The 24646-nt window shown below is 43.5% G+C and overlaps 19 non-coding genes and 2 pseudogenes across 19 annotated transcripts; all 21 read left to right on the top strand.

Annotated features, from left to right (window-relative positions):
* The first annotated feature begins 818 nt into the window (after positions 1-818).
* LOC136735886 (5S ribosomal RNA) lies at positions 819-937 on the top strand. The gene has a single exon (XR_010811413.1). It is a non-coding gene; the product is annotated as a 5S ribosomal RNA (ribosomal RNA).
* A 1055-nt stretch (positions 938-1992) lies between these two features.
* Positions 1993-2101, top strand: LOC136735500 (uncharacterized; annotated as a pseudogene).
* A 1055-nt stretch (positions 2102-3156) lies between these two features.
* LOC136735945 (5S ribosomal RNA) lies at positions 3157-3275 on the top strand. The gene has a single exon (XR_010811472.1). It is a non-coding gene; the product is annotated as a 5S ribosomal RNA (ribosomal RNA).
* Positions 3276-4330: 1055 nt separating this feature from the next.
* Positions 4331-4449, top strand: LOC136735728 (5S ribosomal RNA). Its single transcript, XR_010811259.1, has one exon. It is a non-coding gene; the product is annotated as a 5S ribosomal RNA (ribosomal RNA).
* A 1055-nt stretch (positions 4450-5504) lies between these two features.
* On the top strand, positions 5505-5623 carry LOC136735630 (5S ribosomal RNA). Its single transcript, XR_010811166.1, has one exon. It is a non-coding gene; the product is annotated as a 5S ribosomal RNA (ribosomal RNA).
* A 1055-nt stretch (positions 5624-6678) lies between these two features.
* Positions 6679-6797, top strand: LOC136735885 (5S ribosomal RNA). Its single transcript, XR_010811412.1, has one exon. It is a non-coding gene; the product is annotated as a 5S ribosomal RNA (ribosomal RNA).
* Positions 6798-7863: 1066 nt separating this feature from the next.
* On the top strand, positions 7864-7982 carry LOC136735316 (5S ribosomal RNA). Its single transcript, XR_010810933.1, has one exon. It is a non-coding gene; the product is annotated as a 5S ribosomal RNA (ribosomal RNA).
* Positions 7983-9048: 1066 nt separating this feature from the next.
* Positions 9049-9167, top strand: LOC136735432 (5S ribosomal RNA). Its single transcript, XR_010811037.1, has one exon. It is a non-coding gene; the product is annotated as a 5S ribosomal RNA (ribosomal RNA).
* Positions 9168-10222: 1055 nt separating this feature from the next.
* On the top strand, positions 10223-10341 carry LOC136735704 (5S ribosomal RNA). The gene has a single exon (XR_010811236.1). It is a non-coding gene; the product is annotated as a 5S ribosomal RNA (ribosomal RNA).
* A 1066-nt stretch (positions 10342-11407) lies between these two features.
* LOC136735629 (5S ribosomal RNA) lies at positions 11408-11526 on the top strand. The gene has a single exon (XR_010811165.1). It is a non-coding gene; the product is annotated as a 5S ribosomal RNA (ribosomal RNA).
* Positions 11527-12592: 1066 nt separating this feature from the next.
* LOC136735628 (5S ribosomal RNA) lies at positions 12593-12711 on the top strand. The gene has a single exon (XR_010811164.1). It is a non-coding gene; the product is annotated as a 5S ribosomal RNA (ribosomal RNA).
* A 1058-nt stretch (positions 12712-13769) lies between these two features.
* LOC136735953 (5S ribosomal RNA) lies at positions 13770-13888 on the top strand. Its single transcript, XR_010811480.1, has one exon. It is a non-coding gene; the product is annotated as a 5S ribosomal RNA (ribosomal RNA).
* A 1055-nt stretch (positions 13889-14943) lies between these two features.
* Positions 14944-15063, top strand: LOC136735224 (5S ribosomal RNA). Its single transcript, XR_010810844.1, has one exon. It is a non-coding gene; the product is annotated as a 5S ribosomal RNA (ribosomal RNA).
* Positions 15064-16129: 1066 nt separating this feature from the next.
* Positions 16130-16248, top strand: LOC136735870 (5S ribosomal RNA). The gene has a single exon (XR_010811396.1). It is a non-coding gene; the product is annotated as a 5S ribosomal RNA (ribosomal RNA).
* Positions 16249-17314: 1066 nt separating this feature from the next.
* On the top strand, positions 17315-17433 carry LOC136735627 (5S ribosomal RNA). The gene has a single exon (XR_010811163.1). It is a non-coding gene; the product is annotated as a 5S ribosomal RNA (ribosomal RNA).
* Positions 17434-18489: 1056 nt separating this feature from the next.
* On the top strand, positions 18490-18608 carry LOC136735899 (5S ribosomal RNA). The gene has a single exon (XR_010811426.1). It is a non-coding gene; the product is annotated as a 5S ribosomal RNA (ribosomal RNA).
* A 1055-nt stretch (positions 18609-19663) lies between these two features.
* On the top strand, positions 19664-19782 carry LOC136735625 (5S ribosomal RNA). The gene has a single exon (XR_010811161.1). It is a non-coding gene; the product is annotated as a 5S ribosomal RNA (ribosomal RNA).
* A 1066-nt stretch (positions 19783-20848) lies between these two features.
* LOC136735456 (uncharacterized) lies at positions 20849-20957 on the top strand (annotated as a pseudogene).
* A 1066-nt stretch (positions 20958-22023) lies between these two features.
* Positions 22024-22142, top strand: LOC136735624 (5S ribosomal RNA). The gene has a single exon (XR_010811160.1). It is a non-coding gene; the product is annotated as a 5S ribosomal RNA (ribosomal RNA).
* Positions 22143-23208: 1066 nt separating this feature from the next.
* On the top strand, positions 23209-23327 carry LOC136735699 (5S ribosomal RNA). The gene has a single exon (XR_010811230.1). It is a non-coding gene; the product is annotated as a 5S ribosomal RNA (ribosomal RNA).
* A 1066-nt stretch (positions 23328-24393) lies between these two features.
* On the top strand, positions 24394-24512 carry LOC136735898 (5S ribosomal RNA). Its single transcript, XR_010811425.1, has one exon. It is a non-coding gene; the product is annotated as a 5S ribosomal RNA (ribosomal RNA).
* Positions 24513-24646: the final 134 nt, after the last annotated feature.

The following is a 24646-nucleotide window of genomic DNA, read 5'->3' as shown; positions in this document are numbered from 1 at the left end:
AACACAAAAAGGAACTCCACCGGACAAAGTTCAGTGCTCACAAGGAGCCTCATTCAACACACACGGTTCCATTCCCATTCATGCAAAGCACGAAAGTGTAAAACTTGGGAACATACTTGAGAGCAAAGATCACATTCAATCTCATTCAAGGCACGGATGTGAATGCAACGGGATGAAATTACTGAAATGATGCCTGCCCTCGAACTGTGATGATGGACTACCCGACTCGCCAATAATATTGGGTTCTGGTGTATTGAAATACAGGAGCTGCTGGATTTGTGTGTTTTCTTACCCCCTCACCATAGTTTGTCAAATGTTTAAACAACTGAACTTATATTCAAGGTTTGTTTCTCTTCATATGTTTTACTGGTTTACATTTGTCTCAGCAACCTGTTGAATGATTCTTCTGCTTTCAAAACAAAATGACAACAGGATGAATGCACACACTTGAAAATACAATACATGCAATGTTATGCATCATAGTGATGCAACCTCCTTTCAGTTTCATACTGCATGTCAATTGAAATCCTTACTGAAATGCACACCTTCTCAAGATTGCGCTTGACTGCCGTGTCAGGCACTCAATTACAGCTGTATTATCAAGACAATGTGTTCGTTTTGTAAAATATAGTTCCGGTCTGGTGTGGCACCCCAGCTAACGCACAACGTTGCCACAACGTTTCGTGTTAGCAGGGACTGTCTGCAGCGTGCTGGTGTGTCCCGGACTTTAGAGTAGAGAGACAGTTCAACTGCAAGTATGAGTGGCAGAAACGGATATTGCCTTCCCTTTAAGTAGAGGGTCAGGGACAGCCTCCCTGGCTTACGGCCATACTAGTCTGAATACGCCCGATCTCGTCCGATCTCGGAAGCTAAGCAGGTTCGGGCCTGGTTAGTACTTGGATGGGAGACCGCCTGGGAATACCAGGTGCTGTAAGCTTTTGCATCTTTTACACACCAGAGGGCGACAAATCACGAGTTTTAACTTTGGATACACGCAATTTCATCATTATTTCAGATTTGACTTCCCCAAATTCACAGGCATACAATAGATCTTGTTCTCCAACGTAAACGGTCCCTAGTAACTAGGGTACATTCGTAAATAAATTGAGCATCATGGCTAGAAGTGACTAAATGTTGCCTAATCTTTCTCATCGAGAAATGACACAATTACAGCAACACAAAAAGGAACTCCACCGGGAAATGTTCAGTGTTCACAAGGAGCCTCATTCAACACACACGGTTCCATTCCCATTCATGCAAAGCACGAAAGTGTAAAACTTGGGAACATACTTGAGAGCAAAGATCACATTCAATCTCATTCAAGGCACGGATGTGAATGCAACGGGATGAAATTACTGAAATGATGCCTGCCCTCGAACTGTGATGATGGACTACCCGACTCGCCAATAATATTGGGTTCTGGTGTATTGAAATACAGGAGCTGCTGGATTTGTGTGTTTTCTTACCCCCTCACCATAGTTTGTCAAATGTTTAAACAACTGAACTTATATTCAAGGTTTGTTTCTCTTCATATGTTTTACTGGTTTACATTTGTCTCAGCAACCTGTTGAATGATTCTTCTGCTTTCAAAACAAAATGACAACAGGATGAATGCACACACTTGAAAATATAATACATGCAATGTTATGCATCATAGTGATGCAACCTCCTTTCAGTTTCATACTGCATGTCAATTGAAATCCTTACTGAAATGCACACCTTCTCAAGATTGCACTTGACTGGCGTGTCAGGCACTCAATTACAGCTGTTTTATCAAGACAATGTGTTCGTTTTGTAAAATATAGTTCCGGTCTGGTGTGGCACCCCAGCTAACGCACAACGTTGCCACAACGTTTCGTGTTAGCAGGGACTGTCTGCGGCGCGCTGGTGTGTCCCGGACTTTAGAGTAGAGAGACAGTTCATTTGCAAGTATCAGCGGCAGAAACGGATATTGCCTTCCCTTTAAGTAGAGCGTCAGGGACAGCCTCCCTGGCTTACGGCCATACTAGCCTGAATACGCCCGATCTCGGAAGCTAAGCAGGCTCGGGCCTGGTCAGTACTTGGATGGGAGACCGCCTGGGATTACCAGGTGCTGTAAGCTTTTGCATCTTTTACACACCAGAGGGCGACAAATCACGAGTTTTAACTTTGGATACACGCAATTTCATCATTATTTCAGATTTGACTTCCCCAAATACACAGGCATACAATAGATCTTGTTCTCCAACGTAAACGGTCCCTAGTAACTAGGGTACATTCGTAAATAAATTGAGCATCATGGCTAGAAGTGACTAAATGTTGCCTAATCTTTCTCATCGAGAAATGACACAATTACAGCAACACAAAAAGGAACTCCACCGGACAAAGTTCAGTGCTCACAAGGAGCCTCATTCAACACACACGGTTCCATTCCCATTCATGCAAAGCACGAAAGTGTAAAACTTGGGAACATACTTGAGAGCAAAGATCACATTCAATCTCATTCAAGGCACGGATGTGAATGCAACGGGATGAAATTACTGAAATGATGCCTGCCCTCGAACTGTGATGATGGACTACCCGACTTGCCAATAATATTGGGTTCTGGTGTATTGAAATACAGGAGCTGCTGGATTTGTGTGTTTTCTTACCCCCTCACCATAGTTTGTCAAATGTTTAAACAACTGAACTTATATTCAAGGTTTGTTTCTCTTCATATGTTTTACTGGTTTAAATTTGTCTCAGCAACCTGTTGAATGATTCTTCTGCTTTCAAAACAAAATGACAACAGGATGAATGCACACACTTGAAAATACAATACATGCAATGTTATGCATCATAGTGATGCAACCTCCTTTCAGTTTCATACTGCATGTCAATTGAAATCCTTACTGAAATGCACACCTTCTCAAGATTGCGCTTGACTGGCGTGTCAGGCACTCAATTACAGCTGTATTATCAAGACAATGTGTTCGTTTTGTAAAATATAGTTCCGGTCTGGTGTGGCACCCCAGCTAACGCACAACGTTGCCACAACGTTTCGTGTTAGCAGGGACTGTCTGCGGCGCGCTGGTGTGTCCCGGACTTTAGAGTAGAGAGACAGTTCAACTGCAAGTATGAGCGGCAGAAACGGATATTGCCTTCCCTTTAAGTAGAGCGTCAGGGACAGCCTCCCTGGCTTACGGCCATACTAGCCTGAATACGCCCGATCTCGTCCGATCTTGGAAGCTAAGCAGGCTCGGGCCTGGTCAGTACTTGGATGGGAGACCGCCTGGGAATACCAGGTGCTGTAAGCTTTTGCATCTTTTACACACCAGAGGGCGACAAATCACGAGTTTTAACTTTGGATACACGCAATTTCATCATTATTTCAGATTTGACTTCCCCAAATACACAGGCATACAATAGATCTTGTTCTCCAACGTAAACGGTCCCTAGTAACTAGGGTACATTCGTAAATAAATTGAGCATCATGGCTAGAAGTGACTAAATGTTGCCTAATCTTTCTCATCGAGAAATGACACAATTACAGCAACACAAAAAGGAACTCCACCGGACAAAGTTCAGTGCTCACAAGGAGCCTCATTCAACACACACGGTTCCATTCCCATTCATGCAAAGCACGAAAGTGTAAAACTTGGGAACATACTTGAGAGCAAAGATCACATTCAATCTCATTCAAGGCACGGATGTGAATGCAACGGGATGAAATTACTGAAATGATGCCTGCCCTCGAACTGTGATGATGGACTACCCGACTCGCCAATAATATTGGGTTCTGGTGTATTGAAATACAGGAGCTGCTGGATTTGTGTGTTTTCTTACCCCCTCACCATAGTTTGTCAAATGTTTAAACAACTGAACTTATATTCAAGGTTTGATTCTCTTCATATGTTTTACTGGTTTACATTTGTCTCAGCAACCTGTTGAATGATTCTTCTGCTTTCAAAACAAAATGACAACAGGATGAATGCACACACTTGAAAATACAATACATGCAATGTTATGCATCATAGTGATGCAACCTCCTTTCAGTTTCATACTGCATGTCAATTGAAATCCTTACTGAAATGCACACCTTCTCAAGATTGCGCTTGACTGGCGTGTCAGGCACTCAATTACAGCTGTTTTATCAAGACAATGTGTTCGTTTTGTAAAAAATAGTTCCGGTCTGGTGTGGCACCCCAGCTAACGCACAACGTTGCCACAATGTGGCATGTAAGCAGGGACTGTCTGCGGCGCGCTGGTGTGTCCCGGGCTTTAGAGTAGAGAGACAGTTCAACTGTAAGTATGAACGGCAGAAACGGATATTGCCTTCCCTTTAAGTAGAGCGTCAGGGACAGCCTCCCTGGCTTACGGCCATACTAGCCTGAATACGCCCGATCTCGTCTGATCTCGGAAGCTAAGCAGGCTCGGGCCTGGTCAGTACTTGGATGGGAGACCGCCTGGGAATACCAGGTGCTGTAAGCTTTTGCATCTTTTACACACCAGAGGGCGACAAATCACGAGTTTTAACTTTGGATACACGCAATTTCATCATTATTTCAGATTTGACTTCCCCAAATACACAGGCATCCAATAGATCTTGTTCTCCAACGTAAACGGTCCGTAGTAACTAGGGTACATTCGTAAATAAATTGAGCATCATGGCTAGAAGTGACTAAATGTTGCCTAATCTTTCTCATCGAGAAATGACACAATTACAGCAACACAAAAAGGAACTCCACCGGACAAAGTTCAGTGCTCACAAGGAGCCTCATTCAACACACACGGTTCCATTCCCATTCATGCAAAGCACGAAAGTGTAAAACTTGGGAACATACTTGAGAGCAAAGATCACATTCAATCTCATTCAAGGCACGGATGTGAATGCAACGGGATGAAATTACTGAAATGATGCCTGCCCTCGAACCCGGATGATGGACTACCCGACTCGCCAATAATATTGGGTTCTGGTGTATTGAAATACAGGAGCTGCTGGATTTGTGTGTTTTCTTACCCCCTCACCATAGTTTGTCAAATGTTTAAACAACTGAACTTATATTCAAGGTTTGTTTCTCTTCATATGTTTTACTGGTTTACATTTGTCTCAGCAACCTGTTGAATGATTCTTCTGCTTTCAAAACAAAATGACAACAGGATGAATGCACACACTTGAAAATACAATACATGCAATGTTATGCATCATAGTGATGCAACCTCCTTTCAGTTTCATACTGCATGTCAATTGAAATCCTTACTGAAATGCACACCTTCTCAAGATTGCGCTTGACTGGCGTGTCAGGCACTCAATTACAGCTGTTTTATCAAGACAATGTGTTCGTTTTGTAAAATATAGTTCCGGTCTGGTGTGGCACCCCAGCTAACGCACAACGTTGCCACAACGTTTCGTGTTAGCAGGGACTGTCTGCGGCGCGCTGGTGTGTCCCGGACTTTAGAGTAGAGAGACAGTTCAACTGTAAGTATGAGCGGCAGAAACGGATATTGCCTTCCCTTTAAGTAGAGCGTCAGGGACAGCCTCTCTGGCTTACGGCCATACTAGCCTGAATACGCCCGATCTCGTCCGATCTCGGAAGCTAAGCAGGCTCGGGCCTGGTCAGTACTTGGATGGGAGACCGCCTGGGAATACCAGGTGCTGTAAGCTTTTGCATCTTTTACACACCAGAGGGCGACAAATCACGAGTTTTAACTTTGGATACACGCAATTTCATCATTATTTCAGATTTGACTTCCCCAAATACACAGGCATACAATAGATCTTGTTCTCCAACGTAAACGGTCCCTAGTAACTAGGGTACATTCGTAAATAAATTGAGCATCATGGCTAGAAGTGACTAAATGTTGCCTAATCTTTCTCATCGAGAAATGACACAATTACAGCAACACAAAAAGGAACTCCACCGGACAAAGTTCAGTGCTCACAAGGAGCCTCATTCAACACACACGGTTCCATTCCCATTCATGCAAAGCACGAAAGTGTAAAACTTGGGAACATACTTGAGAGCAAAGATCACATTCAATCTCATTCAAGGCACGGATGTGAATGCAACGGGATGAAATTACTGAAATGATGCCTGCCCTCGAACTGTGAAGATGGACTACCCGACTCGCCAATAATATTGGGTTCTGGTGTATTGAAATACAGGAGCTGCTGGATTTGTGTGTTTTCTTACCCCCTCACCATAGTTTGTCAAATGTTTAAACAACTGAACTTATATTCAAGGTTTGTTTCTCTTCATATGTTTTACTGGTTTACATTTGTCTCAGCAACCTGTTGAATGATTCTTCTGCTTTCAAAACAAAATGACAACAGGATGAATGCACACACTTGAAAATACAATACATGCAATGTTATGCATCATAGTGATGCAACCTCCTTTCAGTTTCATACTGCATGTCAATTGAAATCCTTACTGAAATGCACACCTTCTCAAGATTGCGCTTGACTGGCGTGTCAGGCACTCAATTACAGCTGTATTATCAAGACAATGTGTTCGTTTTGTAAAATATAGTTCCGGTCTGGTGTGGCACCCCAGCTAACGCACAACGTTGCCACAACGTTTCGTGTTAGCAGGGACTGTCTGCAGCGTGCTGGTGTGTCCCGGACTTTAGAGTAGAGAGACAGTTCAACTGCAAGTATGAGTGGCAGAAACGGATATTGCCTTCCCTTTAAGTAGAGGGTCAGGGACAGCCTCCCTGGCTTACGGCCATACTAGTCTGAATACGCCCGATCTCGTCCGATCTCGGAAGCTAAGCAGGTTCGGGCCTGGTTAGTACTTGGATGGGAGACCGCCTGGGAATACCAGGTGCTGTAAGCTTTTGCATCTTTTACACACCAGAGGGCGACAAATCACGAGTTTTAACTTTGGATACACGCAATTTCATCATTATTTCAGATTTGACTTCCCCAAATTCACAGGCATACAATAGATCTTGTTCTCCAACGTAAACGGTCCCTAGTAACTAGGGTACATTCGTAAATAAATTGAGCATCATGGCTAGAAGTGACTAAATGTTGCCTAATCTTTCTCATCGAGAAATGACACAATTACAGCAACACAAAAAGGAACTCCACCGGGCAATGTTCAGTGTTCACAAGGAGCCTCATTCAACACGCACGGTTCCAATCCCATTCATGCAAAGCACGAAAGTGTAAAACTTGGGAACATACTTGAGAGCAAAGATCACATTCAATCTCATTCAAGGCACGGATGTGAATGCAACGGGATGAAATTACTGAAATGATGCCTGCCCTCGAACTGTGATGATGGACTACCCGACTCGCCAATAATATTGGGTTCTGGTGTATTGAAATACAGGAGCTGCTGGATTTGTGTGTTTTCTTACCCCCTCACCATAGTTTGTCAAATGTTTAAACAACTGAACTTATATTCAAGGTTTGTTTCTCTTCATATGTTTTACTGGTTTACATTTGTCTCAGCAACCTGTTGAATGATTCTTCTGCTTTCAAAACAAAATGACAACAGGATGAATGCACACACTTGAAAATATAATACATGCAATGTTATGCATCATAGTGATGCAACCTCCTTTCAGTTTCATACTGCATGTCAATTGAAATCCTTACTGAAATGCACACCTTCTCAAGATTGCGCTTGACTGGCGTGTCAGGCACTCAATTACAGCTGTTTTATCAAGACAATGTGTTCGTTTTGTAAAATATAGTTCCGGTCTGGTGTGGCACCCCAGCTAACGCACAACGTTGCCACAACGTTGCCACAACGTTTCGTGTTAGCAGGGACTGTCTGCGGCGCGCTGGTGTGTCCCGGACTTTAGAGTAGAGAGACAGTTCATTTGCAAGTATCAGCGGCAGAAACGGATATTGCCTTCCCTTTAAGTAGAGCGTCAGGGACAGCCTCCCTGGCTTACGGCCATACTAGCCTGAATACGCCCGATCTCGTCCGATCTCGGAAGCTAAGCAGGCTCGGGCCTGGTCAGTACTTGGATGGTAGACGGCCTGGGAATACCAGGTGCTGTAAGCTTTTGCATCTTTTACACACCAGAGGGCGACAAATCACGAGTTTTAACTTTGGATACACGCAATTTCATCATTATTTCAGATTTGACTTCCCCAAATACACAGGCATACAATAGATCTTGTTCTCCAACGTAAACGGTCCCTAGTAACTAGGGTACATTCGTAAATAAATTGAGCATCATGGCTAGAAGTGACTAAATGTTGCCTAATCTTTCTCATCGAGAAATGACACAATTACAGCAACACAAAAAGGAACTCCACCGGACAAAGTTCAGTGCTCACAAGGAGCCTCATTCAACACACACGGTTCCATTCCCATTCATGCAAAGCACGAAAGTGTAAAACTTGGGAACATACTTGAGAGCAAAGATCACATTCAATCTCATTCAAGGCACGGATGTGAATGCAACGGGATGAAATTACTGAAATGATGCCTGCCCTCGAACTGTGATGATGGACTACCCGACTCGCCAATAATATTGGGTTCTGGTGTATTGAAATACAGGAGCTGCTGGATTTGTGTGTTTTCTTACCCCCTCACCATAGTTTGTCAAATGTTTAAACAACTGAACTTATATTCAAGGTTTGATTCTCTTCATATGTTTTACTGGTTTACATTTGTCTCAGCAACCTGTTGAATGATTCTTCTGCTTTCAAAACAAAATGACAACAGGATGAATGCACACACTTGAAAATACAATACATGCAATGTTATGCATCATAGTGATGCAACCTCCTTTCAGTTTCATACTGCATGTCAATTGAAATCCTTACTGAAATGCACACCTTCTCAAGATTGCGCTTGACTGGCGTGTCAGGCACTCAATTACAGCTGTTTTATCAAGACAATGTGTTCGTTTTGTAATATATAGTTCCGGTCTGGTGTGGCACCCCAGCTAACGCACAACGTTGCCACAATGTTGCCACAACGTGGCGTGTTAGCAGGGACTGTCTGCGGCGCGCTGGTGTGTCCCAGGCTTTAGAGAAGAGAGACAGTTCAACTGTAAGTATGAACGGCAGAAACGGATATTGCCTTCCCTTTAAGTAGAGCGTCAGGGACAGCCTTCCTGGCTTACGGCCCTACTAGCCTGAATACGCCCGATCTCGTCCGATCTCGGAAGCTAAGCAGGCTCGTTCCTGGTCAGTACTTGCATGGGAGACCGCCTGGGAATACCAGGTGCTGTAAGCTTTTGCATCTTTTACACACCAGAGGGCGACAAATCACGAGTTTTAACTTTGGATACACGCAATTTCATCATTATTTCAGATTTGACTTCCCCAAATACACAGGCATACAATAGATCTTGTTCTCCAACGTAAACGGTCCCTAGTAACTAGGGTACATTCGTAAATAAATTGAGCATCATGGCTAGAAGTGACTAAATGTTGCCTAATCTTTCTCATCGAGAAATGACACAATTACAGCAACACAAAAAGGAACTCCACCGGACAAAGTTCAGTGCTCACAAGGAGCCTCATTCAACACACACGGTTCCATTCCCATTCATGCAAAGCACGAAAGTGTAAAACTTGGGAACATACTTGAGAGCAAAGATCACATTCAATCTCATTCAAGGCACGGATGTGAATGCAACGGGATGAAATTACTGAAATGATGCCTGCCCTCGAACTGTGATGATGGACTACCCGACTCGCCAATAATATTGGGTTCTGGTGTATTGAAATACAGGAGCTGCTGGATTTGTGTGTTTTCTTACCCCCTCACCATAGTTTGTCAAATGTTTAAACAACTGAACTTATATTCAAGGTTTGTTTCTCTTCATATGTTTTACTGGTTTACATTTGTCTCAGCAACCTGTTGAATGATTCTTCTGCTTTCAAAACAAAATGACAACAGGATGAATGCACACACTTGAAAATACAATACATGCAATGTTATGCATCATAGTGATGCAACCTCCTTTCAGTTTCATACTGCATGTCAATTGAAATCCTTACTGAAATGCACACCTTCTCAAGATTGCGCTTGACTGGCGTGTCAGGCACTCAATTACAGCTGTTTTATCAAGACAATGTGTTCGTTTTGTAATATATAGTTCCGGTCTGGTGTGGCACCCCAGCTAACGCACAACGTTGCCACAACGTTTCGTGTTAGCAGGGACTGTCTGCGGCGCGCTGGTGTGTCCCGGACTTTAGAGTAGAGAGACAGTTCAACTGCAAGTATGAGCGGCAGAAACGGATATTGCCTTCCCTTTAAGTAGAGCGTCAGGGACAGCCTCCCTGGCTTACGGCCATACTAGCCTGAATACGCCCGATCTCGTCCGATCTCGGAAGCTAAGCAGGCTCGGGCCTGGTCAGTACTTGGATGGGAGACCACCTGGGAAAACCAGGTGCTGTAAGCTTTTGCATCTTTTACACACCAGAGGGCGACAAATCACGAGTTTTAACTTTGGATACACGCAATTTCATCATTATTTCAGATTTGACTTCCCCAAATACACAGGCATACAATAGATCTTGTTCTCCAACGTAAACGGTCCCTAGTAACTAGGGTACATTCGTAAATAAATTGAGCATCATGGCTAGAAGTGACTAAATGTTGCCTAATCTTTCTCATCGAGAAATGACACAATTACAGCAACACAAAAAGGAACTCCACCGGACAGAGTTCAGTGCTCACAAGGAGCCTCATTCAACACACACGGTTCCATTCCCATTCATGCAAAGCACGAAAGTGTAAAACTTGGGAACATACTTGAGAGCAAAGATCACATTCAATCTCATTCAAGGCACGGATGTGAATGCAACGGGATGAAATTACTGAAATGATGCCTGCCCTCGAACTGTGATGATGGACTACCCGACTCGCCAATAATATTGGGTTCTGGTGTATTGAAATACAGGAGCTGCTGGATTTGTGTGTTTTCTTACCCCCTCACCATAGTTTGTCAAATGTTTAAACAACTGAACTTATATTCAAGGTTTGTTTCTCTTCATATGTTTTACTGGTTTACATTTGTCTCAGCAACCTGTTGAATGATTCTTCTGCTTTCAAAACAAAATGACAACAGGATGAATGCACACACTTGAAAATACAATACATGCAATGTTATGCATCATAGTGATGCAACCTCCTTTCAGTTTCATACTGCATGTCAATTGAAATCCTTACTGAAATGCACACCTTCTCAAGATTGCGCTTGACTGGCGTGTCAGGCACTCAATTACAGCTGTTTTATCAAGAGAATGTGTTCGTTTTGTAATATATAGTTCCGGTCTGGTGTGGCACCCCAGCTAACGCACAACGTTGCCACAATGTTGCCACAACGTGGCGTGTTATCAGGGACTGTCTGCGGCGCGCTGGTGTGTCCCGGGCTTTAGAGTAGAGAGACAGTTCAACTGTAAGTATGAACGGCAGAAACGGATATTGCCTTCCCTTTAAGTAGAGCGTCAGGGACAGCCTCCCTGGCTTACGGCCATACTAGCCTGAATACGCCCGATCTCGTCCGATCTCGGAAGCTAAGCAGGCTCGGGCCTGGTCAGTACTTGGATGGGAGACCGCCTGGGAATACCAGGTGCTGTAAGCTTTTGCATCTTTTACACACCAGAGGGCGACAAATCACGAGTTTTAACTTTGGATACACGCAATTTCATCATTATTTCAGATTTGACTTCCCCAAATACACAGGCATACAATAGATCTTGTTCTCCAACGTAAACGGTCCCTAGTAACTAGGGTACATTCATAAATAAATTGAGCATCATGGCTAGAAGTGACTAAATGTTGCCTAATCTTTCTCATCGAGAAATGACACAATTACAGCAACACAAAAAGGAACTCCACCGGACAAAGTTCAGTGCTCACAAGGAGCCTCATTCAACACACACGGTTCCATTCCCATTCATGCAAAGCACGAAAGTGTAAAACTTGGGAACATACTTGAGAGCAAAGATCACATTCAATCTCATTCAAGGCACGGATGTGAATGCAACGGGATGAAATTACTGAAATGATGCCTGCCCTCGAACTGTGATGATGGACTACCCGACTCGCCAATAATATTGGGTTCTGGTGTATTGAAATACAGGAGCTGCTGGATTTGTGTGTTTTCTTACCCCCTCACCATAGTTTGTCAAATGTTTAAACAACTGAACTTATATTCAAGGTTTGTTTCTCTTCATATGTTTTACTGGTTTACATTTGTCTCAGCAACCTGTTGAATGATTCTTCTGCTTTCAAAACAAAATGACAACAGGATGAATGCACACACTTGAAAATACAATACATGCAATGTTATGCATCATAGTGATGCAACCTCCTTTCAGTTTCATACTGCATGTCAATTGAAATCCTTACTGAAATGCACACCTTCTCAAGATTGCGCTTGACTGGCGTGTCAGGCACTCAATTACAGCTGTTTTATCAAGAGAATGTGTTCGTTTTGTAATATATAGTTCCGGTCTGGTGTGGCACCCCAGCTAACGCACAACGTTGCCACAATGTTGCCACAACGTGGCGTGTTATCAGGGACTGTCTGCGGCGCGCTGGTGTGTCCCGGGCTTTAGAGTAGAGAGACAGTTCAACTGTAAGTATGAACGGCAGAAACGGATATTGCCTTCCCTTTAAGTAGAGCGTCAGGGACAGCCTCCCTGGCTTACGGCCATACTAGCCTGAATACGCCCGATCTCGTCCGATCTCGGAAGCTAAGCAGGCTCGGGCCTGGTCAGTACTTGGATGGGAGACCGCCTGGGAATACCAGGTGCTGTAAGCTTTTGCATCTTTTACACACCAGAGGGCGACAAATCACGAGTTTTAACTTTGGATACACGCAATTTCATCATTATTTCAGATTTGACTTCCCCAAATACACAGGCATACAATAGATCTTGTTCTCCAACGTAAACGGTCCCTAGTAACTAGGGTACATTCATAAATAAATTGAGCATCATGGCTAGAAGTGACTAAATGTTGCATAATCTTTCTCATCGAGAAATGACACAATTACAGCAACACAAAAAGGAACTCCACCGGACAAAGTTCAGTGCTCACAAGGAGCCTCATTCAACACACACGGTTCCATTCCCATTCATGCAAAGCACGAAAGTGTAAAACTTGGGAACATACTTGAGAGCAAAGATCACATTCAATCTCATTCAAGGCACGGATGTGAATGCAACGGGATGAAATTACTGAAATGATGCCTGCCCTCGAACTGTGATGATGGACTACCCGACTCGCCAATAATATTGGGTTCTGGTGTATTGAAATACAGGAGCTGCTGGATTTGTGTGTTTTCTTACCCCCTCACCATAGTTTGTCAAATGTTTAAACAACTGAACTTATATTCAAGGTTTGTTTCTCTTCATATGTTTTACTGGTTTACATTTGTCTCAGCAACCTCAGCAAAAATGATTCTTCTACTTTCAAAACAAAATGACAACAGGATGAATGCACACACTTGAAAATACAATACATGCAATGTTATGCATCATAGTGATGCAACCTCCTTTCAGTTTCATACTGCATGTCAATTGAAATCCTTACTGAAATGCACACCTTCTCAAGATTGCGCTTGACTGGCGTGTCAGGCACTCAATTACAGCTGTTTTATCAAGACAATGTGTTCGTTTTGTAATATATAGTTCCGGTCTGGTGTGGCACCCCAGCTAACGCACAACGTTGCCACAACGTTTCGTGTTAGCAGGGACTGTCTGCGGCGCGCTGGTGTGTCCCGGACTTTAGAGTAGAGAGACAGTTCAACTGCAAGTATGAGCGGCAGAAACGGATATTGCCTTCTCTTTAAGTAGAGCGTCAGGGACAGCCTCCCTGGCTTAGGGCCATACTAGCCTGAATACGCCCGATCTCGTCCGATCTCGGAAGCTAAGCAGGCTCGGGCCTGGTCAGTACTTGGATGGGAGACCACCTGGGAAAACCAGGTGCTGTAAGCTTTTGCATCTTTTACACACCAGAGGGCGACAAATCACGAGTTTTAACTTTGGATACACGCAATTTCATCATTATTTCAGATTTGACTTCCCCAAATACACAGGCATACAATAGATCTTGTTCTCCAACGTAAACGGTCCCTAGTAACTAGGGTACATTCGTAAATAAATTGAGCATCATGGCTAGAAGTGACTAAATGTTGCCTAATCTTTCTCATCGAGAAATGACACAATTACAGCAACACAAAAAGGAACTCCACCGGACAGAGTTCAGTGCTCACAAGGAGCCTCATTCAACACACACGGTTCCATTCCCATTCATGCAAAGCACGAAAGTGTAAAACTTGGGAACATACTTGAGAGCAAAGATCACATTCAATCTCATTCAAGGCACGGATGTGAATGCAACGGGATGAAATTACTGAAATGATGCCTGCCCTCGAACTGTGATGATGGACTACCCGACTCGCCAATAATATTGGGTTCTGGTGTATTGAAATACAGGAGCTGCTGGATTTGTGTGTTTTCTTACCCCCTCACCATAGTTTGTCAAATGTTTAAACAACTGAACTTATATTCAAGGTTTATTTCTCTTCATATGTTTTACTGGTTTACATTTGTCTCAGCAATCTGTTGAATGATTCTTCTGCTTTCAAAACAAAATGACAACAGGATGAATGCACACACTTGAAAATACAATACATGCAATGTTATGCATCATAGTGATGCAACCTCCTTTCAGTTTCATACTGCATGTCAATTGATATCCTTACTGAAATGCACACCTTCTCAAGATTGCGCTTGACTGGCGTGTCAGGCACTCAATTACAGCTGTTTTATCAAGACAATGTGTTCGTTTTGTAAAATATAGTTCCGGTCTGGTGTGGCACCCCAGCTAACGCACAACGTTGCCACAACGTGGCATATTAGCAGGGACTGTCTGCGGCGCGCTGGTGTGTCCCGGGCTTTAGAGTAGAGAGACAGTTCAACTGTAAGTATGAACGGCAGAAACGGATATTGCCATCCCTTTAAGTAGAGCGTCAGGGACAGCCTCCCTGGCTTACGGCCATACTAGCCTGAATACGCCCGATCTCGTCCGATCTCGGAAGCTAAGCAGGCTCGGGCCTGGTCAGTACTTGGATGGGAGACCGCCTGGGGAATACCAGGTGCTGTAAGCTTTTGCATCTTTTACACACCAGAGCGCGACAAATCACGAGTTTTAACTTTGGATACACGCAATTTCATCATTATTTCAGATTTGACTTCCCCAAATACACAGGCATACAATAGATCTTGTTCTCCAACGTAAACGGTCCCTAGTAACTAGGGTACATTCGTAAATAAATTGAGCATCATGGCTAGAAGTGACTAAATGTTGCCTAATCTTTCTCATCGAGAAATGACACAATTACAGCAACACAAAAAGGAACTCCACCGGACAAAGATCAGTGCTCACAAGGAGCCTCATTCAACACACACGGTTCCATTCCCATTCATGCAAAGCACGAAAGTGTAAAACTTGGGAACATACTTGAGAGCAAAGATCACATTCAATCTCATTCAAGGCACGGATGTGAATGCAACGGGATGAAATTACTGAAAAGATGCCTGCCCTCGAACTGTGATGATGGACTACCCGACTCGCCAATAATATTGGGTTCTGGTGTATTGAAATACAGGAGCTGCTGGATTTGTGTGTTTTCTTACCCCCTCACCATAGTTTGTCAAATGTTTAAACAACTGAACTTATATTCAAGGTTTGTTTCTCTTCATATGTTTTACTGGTTTACATTTGTCTCAGCAACCTGTTGAATGATTCTTCTGCTTTCAAAACAAAATGACAACAGGATGAATGCAAACACTTGAAAATACAATACATGCAATGTTATGCATCATAGTGATGCAACCTCCTTTCAGTTTCATACTGCATGTCAATTGAAATCCTTACTGAAATGCACACCTTCTCAAGATTGCGCTTGACTGGCATGTCAGGCACTCAATTACAGCTGTATTATCAAGACAATGTGTTCGTTTTGTAAAATATAGTTCCGGTCTGGTGTGGCACCCCAGCTAACGCACAACGTTGCCACAATGTTGCCACAACGTGGCGTCTTAGCAGGGACTGTCTGCGGCGCGCTGGTGTGTCCCGGGCTTTAGAGTAGAGAGACAGTTCAACTGTAAGTATGAACGGCAGAAACGGATATTGCCTTCCCTTTAAGTAGAGCGTCAGGGACAGCATTCCTGGCTTACGGCCATACTAGCCTGAATACGCCCGATCTCGTCCGATCTCGGAAGCTAAGCAGGCTCGGGCCTGGTCAGTACTTGCATGGGAGACCGCCTGGGAATACCAGGTGCTGTAAGCTTTTGCATCTTTTACACACCAGAGGGCGACAAATCACGAGTTTTAACTTTGGATACACGCAATTTCATCATTATTTCAGATTTGACTTCCCCAAATACACAGGCATACAATAGATCTTGTTCTCCAACGTAAACGGTCCCTAGTAACTAGGGTACATTCGTAAATAAATTGAGCATCATGGCTAGAAGTTACTAAATGTTGCCTAATCTTTCTCATCGAGAAATGACACAATTACAGCAACACAAAAAGGAACTCCACCGGACAAAGTTCAGTGCTCACAAGGAGCCTCATTCAACACACACGGTTCCATTCCCATTCATGCAAAGCACGAAAGTGTAAAACTTGGGAACATACTTGAGAGCAAAGATCACATTCAATCTCATTCAAGGCACGGATGTGAATGCAACGGGATGAAATTACTGAAATGATGCCTGCCCTCGAACTGTGATGATGGACTACCCGACTCGCCAATAATATTGTGTTTTGGTGTATTGAAATACAGGAGCTGCTGGATTTGTGTGTTTTCTTACCCCCTCACCATAGTTTGTCAAATGTTTAAACAACTGAACTTATATTCAAGGTTTGTTTCTCTTCATATGTTTTACTGGTTTACATTTGTCTCAGCAACCTGTTGAATGATTCTTCTGCTTTCAAAACAAAATGACAACAGGATGAATGCACACACTTGAAAATACAATACATGCAATGTTATGCATCATAGTGATGCAACCTCCTTTCAGTTTCATACTGTATGCCAATTGAAATCCTTATTGAAATGCACACCTTCTCAAGATTGAGCTTGACTGGCGTGTCAGGCACTCAATTACAGCTGTATTATCAAGACAATGTGTTCGTTTTGTAATATATAGTTCCGGTCTGGTGTGGCACCCCAGCTAACGCACAACGTTGCCACAATGTTGCCACAACGTGGCGTGTTAGCAGGGACTGTCTGCGGCGCGCTGGTGTGTCCCGGGCTTTAGAGTAGAGAGACAGTTCAACTGTAAGTATGAACGGCAGAAACGGATATTGCCTTCCCTTTAAGTAGAGCGTCAGGGACAGCCTCCCTGGCTTACGGCCATACTAGCCTGAATACGCCCGATCTCGTCCGATCTCGGAAGCTAAGCAGGCTCGGGCCTGGTCAGTACTTGGATGGGAGACCGCCTGGGAATACCAGGTGCTGTAAGCTTTTGCATCTTTTACACACCAGAGCGCGACAAATCACGAGTTTTAACTTTGGATACACGCAATTTCATCATTATTTCAGATTTGACTTCCCCAAATACACAGGCATACAATAGATCTTGTTCTCCAACGTAAACGGTCCCTAGTAAATAGGGTACATTCGTAAATAAATTGAGCATCATGGCTAGAAGTGACTAAATGTTGCCTAATCTTTCTCATCGAGAAATGACACAATTACAGCAACACAAAAAGGAACTCCACCGGACAAAGATCAGTGCTCACAAGGAGCCTCATTCAACACACACGGTTCCATTCCCATTCATGCAAAGCACGAAAGTGTAAAACTTGGGAACATACTTGAGAGCAAAGATCACATTCAATCTCATTCAAGGCACGGATGTGAATGCAACGGGATGAAATTACTGAAATGATGCCTGCCCTCGAACTGTGATGATGGACTACCCGACTCGCCAATAATATTGGGTTCTGGTGTATTGAAATACAGGAGCTGCTGGATTTGTGTGTTTTCTTACCCCCTCACCATAGTTTGTCAAATGTTTAAACAACTGAACTTATATTCAAGGTTTGTTTCTCTTCATATGTTTTACTGGTTTACATTTGTCTCAGCAACCTGTTGAATGATTCTTCTGCTTTCAAAACAAAATGACAACAGGATGAATGCACACACTTGAAAATACAATACATGCAATGTTATGCATCATAGTGATGCAACCTCCTTTCAGTTTCATACTGCATGTCAATTGAAATCCTTACTGAAATGCACACCTTCTCAAGATTGCGCTTGACTGGCGTGTCAGGCACTCAATTACAGCTGTTTTATCAAGACAAATGTGCTCGTTTTGTAAAATATAGTTCCGGTCTGGTGTGGCACCCCAGCTAACGCACAACGTTGCCACAACGTTTCGTGTTAGCAGGGACTGTCTGCGGCGCGCTGGTGTGTCCCGGGCTTTAGAGTAGAGAGACAGTTCAACTGTAAGTATGAACGGCAGAAACGGATATTGCCTTCCCTTTAAGTAGAGCGTCAGGGACAGCCTCCCTGGCTTACGGCCATACTAGCCTGAATACGCCCGATCTCGTCCGATCTCGGAAGCTAAGCAGGCTCGGGCCTGGTCAGTACTTGGATGGGAGACCGCCTGGGAATACCAGGTGCTGTTAGCTTTTGCATCTTTTACACACCAGAGCGCGACAAATCACGAGTTTTAACTTTGGATACACGCAATTTCATCATTATTTCAGATTTGACTTCCCCAAATACACAGGCATACAATAGATCTTGTTCTCCAACGTAAACGGTCCCTAGTAACTAGGGTACATTCGTAAATAAATTGAGCATCATGGCTAGAAGTGACTAAATGTTGCCTAATCTTTCTCATCGAGAAATGACACAATTACAGCAACACAAAAAGGAACTCCACCGGACAAAGATCAGTGCTCACAAGGAGCCTCATTCAACACACACGGTTCCATTCCCATTCATGCAAAGCACGAAAGTGTAAAACTTGGGAACATACTTGAGAGCAAAGATCACATTCAATCTCATTCAAGGCACGGATGTGAATGCAACGGGATGAAATTACTGAAATGATGCCTGCCCTCGAACTGTGATGATGGACTACCCGACTCGCCAATAATATTGGGTTCTGGTGTATTGAAATACAGGAGCTGCTGGATTTGTGTGTTTTCTTACCCCCTCACCATAGTTTGTCAAATGTTTAAACAACTGAACTTATATTCAAGGTTTGTTTCTCTTCATATGTTTTACTGGTTTACATTTGTCTCAGCAACCTGTTGAATGATTCTTCTGCTTTCAAAACAAAATGACAACAGGATGAATGCACACACTTGAAAATACAATACATGCAATGTTATGCATCATAGTGATGCAACCTCCTTTCAGTTTCATACTGCATGTCAATTGAAATCCTTACTGAAATGCACACCTTCTCAAGATTGCGCTTGACTGGCGTGTCAGGCACTCAATTACAGCTGTATTATCAAGACAATATGTTCGTTTTGTAATATATAGTTCCGGTCTGGTGTGGCACCCCAGCTAACGCACAACGTTGCCACAACGTTTCGTGTTAGCAGGGACTGTCTGCGGCGCGCTGGTGTGTCCCGGACTTTAGAGTAGAGAGAGAGTTCAACTGCAAGTATGAGCGGCAGAAACGGATATTGCCTTCCCTTTAAGTAGAGCGTCAGGGACAGCCTCCCTGGCTTACGGCCATACTAGCCTGAATACGCCCGATCTCGTCCGATCTCGGAAGCTAAGCAGGCTCGGGCCTGGTCAGTACTTGGATGGGAGACCGCCTGGGAATACCAGGTGCTGTAAGCTTTTGCATCTTTTACACACCAGAGGGCGACAAATCACTAGTTTTAACTTTGGATACACGCAATTTCATCATTATTTCAGATTTGACTTCCCCAAATACACAGGCATACAATAGATCTTGTTCTCCAACGTAAACGGTCCCTAGTAACTAGGGTACATTCGTAAATAAATTGAGCATCATGGCTAGAAGTGACTAAATGTTGCCTAATCTTTCTCATCGAGAAATGACACAATTACAGCAACACAAAAAGGAACTCCACCGGACAAAGTTCAGTGCTCACAAGGAGCCTCATTCAACACACACGGTTCCATTCCCATTCATGCAAAGCACGAAAGTGTAAAACTTGGGAACATACTTGAGAGCAAAGATCACATTCAATCTCATTCAAGGCACGGATGTGAATGCAACGGGATGAAATTACTGAAATGATGCCTGCCCTCGAACTGTGATGATGGACTACCCGACTCGCCAATAATATTGGGTTCTGGTGTATTGAAATACAGGAGCTGCTGGATTTGTGTGTTTTCTTACCCCCTCACCATAGTTTGTCAAATGTTTAAACAACTGAACTTATATTCAAGGTTTGTTTCTCTTCATATGTTTTACTGGTTTACATTTGTCTCAGCAACCTGTTGAATGATTCTTCTGCTTTCAAAACAAAATGACAACAGGATGAATGCACACACTTGAAAATACAATACATGCAATGTTATGCATCATAGTGATGCAACCTCCTTTCAGTTTCATACTGCATGTCAATAGAAATCCTTACTGAAATGCACACCTTCTCAAGATTGCGCTTGACTGGCGTGTCAGGCACTCAATTACAGCTGTTTTATCAAGAGAATGTGTTCGTTTTGTAATATATAGTTCCGGTCTGGTGTGGCACCCCAGCTAACGCACAACGTTGCCACAATGTTGCCACAACGTGGCGTGTTAGCAGGGACTGTCTGCGGCGCGCTGGTGTGTCCCGGGCTTTAGAGTAGAGAGACAGTTCAACTGTAAGTATGAGCGGCAGAAACGGATATTGCCTTCCCTTTAAGTAGAGCGTCAGGGACAGCCTCCCTGGCTTACGGCCATACTAGCCTGAATACGCCCGATCTCGGAAGCTAAGCAGGCTCGGGCCTGGTCAGTACTTGGATGGGAGACCGCCTGGGAATACCAGGTGCTGTAAGCTTTTGCATCTTTTACACACCAGAGGGCGACAAATCACGAGTTTTAACTTTGGATACACGCAATTTCATCATTATTTCAGATTTTACTTCCCCAAATACACAGGCATAGAATAGATCTTGTTCTCCAACGTAAACGGTCCCTAGTAACTAGTGTACATTCGTAAATAAATTGAGCATCATGGCTAGAAGTGACTAAATGTTGCCTAATCTTTCTCATCGAGAAATGACACAATTACAGCAACACAAAAAGGAACTCCACCGGACAAAGTTCAGTGCTCACAAGGAGCCTCATTCAACACACACGGTTCCATTCCCATTCATGCAAAGCACGAAAGTGTAAAACTTGGGAACATACTTGAGAGCAAAGATCACATTCAATCTCATTCAAGGCACGGATGTGAATGCAACGGGATGAAATTACTGAAATGATGCCTGCCCTCGAACTGTGATGATGGACTACCCGACTCGCCAATAATATTGGGTTCTGGTGTATTGAAATACAGGAGCTGCTGGATTTGTGTGTTTTCTTACCCCCTCACCATAGTTTGTCAAATGTTTAAACAACTGAACTTATATTCAAGGTTTGTTTCTCTTCATATGTTTTACTGGTTTACATTTGTCTCAGCAACCTGTTGAATGATTCTTCTGCTTTCAAAACAAAATGACAACAGGATGAATGCACACACTTGAAAATACAATACATGCAATGTTATGCATCATAGTGATGCAACCTCCTTTCAGTTTCATACTGCATGTCAATTGAAATCCTTACTGAAATGCACACCTTCTCAAGATTGCGCTTGACTGGCGTGTCAGGCACTCAATTACAGCTGTTTTATCAAGAGAATGTGTTCGTTTTGTAAAATATAGTTCCGGTCTGGTGTGGCACCCCAGCTAACGCACAACGTTGCCACAATGTTGCCACAACGTGGCGTGTTAGCAGGGACTGTCTGCGGCGCGCTGGTGTGTCCCGGACTTTAGAGTAGAGAGACAGTTCAACTGTAAGTATGAACGGCAGAAACGGATATTGCCTTCCCTTTAAGTAGAGCGTCAGGGACAGCCTCCCTGGCTTACGGCCATACTAGCCTGAATACGCCCGATCTCGTCCGATCTCGGAAGCTAAGCAGGCTCGGGCCTGGTCAGTACTTGGATGGGAGACCGCCTGGGAATACCAGGTGCTGTAAGCTTTTGCATCTTTTACACACCAAAGGGCGACAAATCACAAGTTTTAACTTTGGATACACGCAATTTCATCATTATTTCAGATTTGACTTCCCCAAATACACAGGCATACAATAGATCTTGTTCTCCAACGTAAACGGTCCCTAGTAACTAGTGTACATTTGTAAATAAATTGAGCATCATGGCTAGAAGTGACTAAATGTTGCCTAATCTTTCTCATCGAGAAATGACACAATTACAGCAACACAAAAAGGAACTCCACCGGACAAAGTTCAGTGCTCACAAGGAGCCTCATTCAACACACACGGTTCCATTCCCATTCATGCAAAGCACGAAAGTGTAAAACTTGGGAACATACTTGAGAGCAAAGATCACATTCAATCTCATTCAAGGCACGGATGTGAATGCAACGGGATGAAATTACTGAAATGATGCCTGCCCTCGAACTGTGATGATGGACTACCCGACTCGCCAATAATATTGGGTTCTGGTGTATTGAAATACAGGAGCTGCTGGATTTGTGTGTTTTCTTACCCCCTCACCATAGTTTGTCAAATGTTTAAACAACTGAACTTATATTCAAGGTTTGTTTCTCTTCATATGTTTTACTGGTTTACATTTGTCTCAGCAACCTGTTGAATGATTCTTCTGCTTTCAAAACAAAATGACAACAGGATGAATGCACACACTTGAAAATACAATACATGCAATGTTATGCATCATAGTGATGCAACCTCCTTTCAGTTTCATACTGCATGTCAATTGAAATCCTTACTGAAATGCACACCTTCTCAAGATTGCGCTTGACTGGCGTGTCAGGCACTCAATTACAGCTGTTTTATCAAGACAATGTGTTCGTTTTGTAATATATAGTTCCGGTCTGGTGTGGCACCCCAGCTAACGCACAACGTTGCCACAATGTTGCCACAACGTGGCGTGTTAGCAGGGACTGTCTGCGGCGCGCTGGTGTGTCCCGGGCTTTAGAGTAGAGAGACAGTTCAACTGTAAGTATGAACGGCAGAAACGGATATTGCCTTCCCTTTAAGTAGCGCGTCAGGGACAGCCTCCCTGGCTTACGGCCATACTAGCCTGAATACGCCCGATCTCGTCCGATCTCGGAAGCTAAGCAGGCTCGGGCCTGGTCAGTACTTGGATGGGAGACCCCCTGGGAATACCAGGTGCTGTAAGCTTTTGCATCTTTTACACACCAAAGGGCGACAAATCACGAGTTTTAACTTTGGATACACGCAATTTCATCATTATTTCAGATTTGACTTCCCCAAATACACAGGCATACAATAGATCTTGTTCTCCAACGTAAACGGTCCCTAGTAACTAGTGTACATTCGTAAATAAATTGAGCATCATGGCTAGAAGTGACTAAATGTTGCCTAATCTTTCTCATCGAGAAATGACACAATTACAGCAACACAAAAAGGAACTCCACCGGACAAAGTTCAGTGCTCACAAGGAGCCTCATTCAACACACACGGTTCCATTCCCATTCATGCAAAGCACGAAAGTGTAAAACTTGGGAAAATACTTGAGAGCAAAGATCACATTCAATCTCATTCAAGGCACGGATGTGAATGCAACGGGATGAAATTACTGAAATGATGCCTGCCCTCGAACTGTGATGATGGACTACCCGACTCGCCAATAATATTGGGTTCTGGTGTATTGAAATACAGGAGCTGCTGGATTTGTGTGTTTTCTTACCCCCTCACCATAGTTTGTCAAATGTTTAAACAACTGAACTTATATTCAAGGTTTGTTTCTCTTCATATGTTTTACTGGTTTACATTTGTCTCAGCAACCTGTTGAATGATTCTTCTGCTTTCAAAACAAAATGACAACAGGATGAATGCACACACTTGAAAATACAATACATGCAATGTTATGCATCATAGTGATGCAACCTCCTTTCAGTTTCATACTGCATGTCAATTGAAATCCTTACTGAAATGCACACCTTCTCAAGATTGCGCTTGACTGGCGTGTCAGGCACTCAATTACAGCTGTTTTATCAAGACAATGTGTTCGTTTTGTAATATATAGTTCCGGTCTGGTGTGGCACCCCAGCTAACGCACAACGTTGCCACAATGTTGCCACAACGTGGCGTGTTAGCAGGGACTGTCTGCGGCGCGCTGGTGTGTCCCGGACTTTAGAGTAGAGAGACAGTTCAACTGCAAGTATGAGCGGCAGAAACGGATATTGCCTTCCCTTTAAGTAGAGCGTCAGGGACAGCCTCCCTGGCTTACGGCCATACTAGCCTGAATACGCCCGATCTCGTCCGATCTCGGAAGTCAAGCAGGCTTGGGCCTGGTCAGTACTTGGATGGGAGACCGCCTTGGAATACCAGGTGCTGTAAGCTTTTGCATCTTTTACACACCAGAGGGCGACAAATCACGAGTTTTAACTTTGGATACACGCAATTTCATCAATATTTCAGATTTTACTTCCCCAAATACACAGGCATACAATAGATCTTGTTCTCCAACGTAAACG

This window comes from Amia ocellicauda, unplaced genomic scaffold (assembly GCF_036373705.1).
Source record: "Amia ocellicauda isolate fAmiCal2 unplaced genomic scaffold, fAmiCal2.hap1 HAP1_SCAFFOLD_41, whole genome shotgun sequence".
NCBI classification, from domain to species: Eukaryota; Metazoa; Chordata; class Actinopteri; order Amiiformes; family Amiidae; genus Amia; species Amia ocellicauda.
This window is presented reverse-complemented; position numbering and strand designations above follow the sequence as displayed.